We start from the raw sequence: 2941 nt of genomic DNA, 5'->3' as shown, positions 1-2941 counted from the left end.
ACACATTTTTGCTCTATGGTTCTTCAATTGATTGCATTAAGCTCAACCACATTGTCAATAGCACTCTCCTTTACTTAAAATTAAATGATTATGGATGTTTACAAAACACCTTGGTAGATTAGAAGCACCAAATAAATGTATTACCAAGAGTCTTGGTACTGTAGTCTAGCCAAGTTGACATATAAGATTACTCATCACAGAAGGCCAGACAGTAAATAAATGTTAGGCTTTATGGGGCATATAGTTTCTGTTACACTTGTCAACTCTTCCAATATAGTGCAAAAGAAGTCACAAATAATATGTAAATCATTAGACATGTCTATCTCCTTATAAACCTTGATTTACAAAAAAGAAATGGCTGGCTGGATTTAAACCTTGATTTACAAAAAGAAATGGCTTGGCTGGATTTGGTTCATGAGCTGAGAGATTGTGGTCTCTGATCGGGAATGGATTGATTTACATTTAATTGACTAGATCTTAGATAGGATAGTGGTTTGCCTCCCTGTCCCTCAGATTCTTACGTGATTCTGTTCCTATGTCTTGCTGTTCCCTCAACAACTACCTCAAGTTCTAACATTGATGATTCACTTCAGTTGATTCACTGCTAAAGATAGGATTGAAGGGATGGGACATAACAGTAAAAGTTAACAATAGCAGAAAGTTCTGAAATCCACTCCTTGTCAGTTCGGGATTGGTATAAGAATATTCCTTAAGCAAGTAAGTTTAGAATGATGTCTTATTTTATGTGTCTTTCTGGATATTCTTATAATCTGAAAATTGATACTTCTACTGTTTTGATAATTCTCATCCTTCCTGTTGAATTTTGCTATCACTTTATAATTTCCTTTTTTATTCAATAATTTCTTGATCTCTTTATCCTTTTCCTCAAATACTTATTATATAAAGTTGCTTACCCCAATATAAGAAACTGTCCTGGAGCTTAAAGATTTACTTGTATGGAGTCTTTCAGAAGTATTAACAGTGATGTCCAGCTATCCACTAAGTTGGGCACTAGAATTCTACAAATAATAATTTGAATAAATGAAAAGGTACAGTAAAAATAAAATAGCTTCTTGATCTCATGAACTAATTTACGAATTCATTCTCTAGCTGTCTCAATCCTACCTTCTTTCCTTTCCTTTGTAATCATTAGGCATTCTGGTGGGACATTGGTGAGGTCCATGGCTGCCAATTGAAATGTCAGCTGTTTGAGTCAGCTAGATAGTTCACAAAGTAGCTTAGTAGGTAGAGATTATTCAAAACAGCTCCAAAGTCACTGCCCTTGACTTTGTCATATGGCTTGGTGGAAACTTTCAAATAGGATGTGCTAGCTTATCCAAAAGCTGTTGTCATTGTTATGTGCTGTTGAGGCACTTGTGATTCATAGTGACCCTATGTACAATAGCTCTGAACCCTGCCCTGTCATGAGCCAATCTCATCATCTCTGGCAGACCTGCCCCCATAACCCCTTTACTGTGTCAATCCATCGCATCCAGGGTCATCCTCTCCTGTGCTGTCCCTCCATGCTTCTAAGCATGATGTCCTTCTCCAAAGACTGGTCCTTCCTGGCAACATGCCCAAAGAATGTGAGATTAATTTTAATATCCTTGCCTCCAATAAGCAGTTTGGTTTCATCTTCTCCAGAACAGGCTTGTTTGTTCTATTGGAAGTATATGTTATGTTCAGTACTCTTCTCCAACACTAGAACTCAAAGGCATAGATACTATTTCTATCATCTTTAGTCATTGTCCAGCTCTCTAGACATCTTTGCACTTCAACCCTCTGGAAATGTCTGTGACAGCAGATTCACCTAATGAAACTTTTTTTATGACTTGCTGAATGCTGTTGCCAAGAGTGTTGATGGTGGAACCAAGCAAGCTGAAGCTGTTAACACTCTCAGTCTCTTCTCCATCTATCATGGTGCTAACAACTGGGTCAGTGGTGAGAATTTTTGTTTTCTTAATGTTGAACTTTAATTCATATTGAAAACTCCAGTCCTAGATCTTCTTCAGCAGATGCTTCAGGTCCTCCTCCTCAGTTTCAGCAAGTAAGGTTGTGTCATCTGCATTCCATAGGTTGTTGATGAGTCTTTTTTCAATTCTTATGCCACATTACTCTTCTTACAGTCCAAACTCTTGAATGATCTGTTTCACATATAGATTGAAAAGGTATGGAGACGGAATTCATCCCTAACACATTTCCTCTTTCCTGGTTTTGAACCATGCAGTGTTTTCTTCCTTTGCTCTGAGGACTGCTTCCTGGTCTAAGTATAGGTTTTTGTTTTGTTTTTTTGGGGTTTTTTAAATATTTTTAAAGTTCTTATATACTGCTTTTCACACCAGATCATTCCCATTTCCTTTACCACCCCTTCCTTCGCCTATCAAATTGAATGACCCAATCAACGATTAACCAACTCCATACTCTGCCACAACCCACCCTCACCACTCTGCTCCTACCCTCCTTGCCTTGGATTCTCATCCACATTTTACAATAATGGTCTTATAGAATATTTGTCCTTACGGGACTGACAGTTCACTAAGCATAGTGCTCTCCAGTCCCTCCCAAGTTAGGTAGCAATTTCCAAAATCATTGCTTCTGCTTGCTGTGTAGTATTCCATTGGATGACTATACCATAATTTCTCAACCCACTCAATTGTGGTTGGACCTTTGGGCTATTTCCATGTTCTTACAATGATTAATAACTTTGCTAGGAACATTGGTGTACAAGTCTCCATTTGTGCCTCAGTTTTTATTTTCTTGGGGTATATTCCAAGCAGTGGAATAGCTGGGTCATAAGGAGTTTTTATGTTCAGCTTTCTGAGAAAAACCCAACTGCCTCGCAGAGTGGTTGATCCCACCAACAATGTATGAGTTCTTATCCCTCCACATGCTCTTGTTGTTATGTGCGGTCGAGTTGTTTCTGACTCATAGCGACCCTATG

This window comes from Elephantulus edwardii, unplaced genomic scaffold (genome assembly GCF_000299155.1).
Source record: "Elephantulus edwardii isolate Elephantulus edwardi_28Jun2011 unplaced genomic scaffold, EleEdw1.0 scaffold00101, whole genome shotgun sequence".
Classification (NCBI taxonomy): Eukaryota; Metazoa; Chordata; class Mammalia; order Macroscelidea; family Macroscelididae; genus Elephantulus; species Elephantulus edwardii.
Note: the sequence above shows the minus strand (reverse complement) of the source record.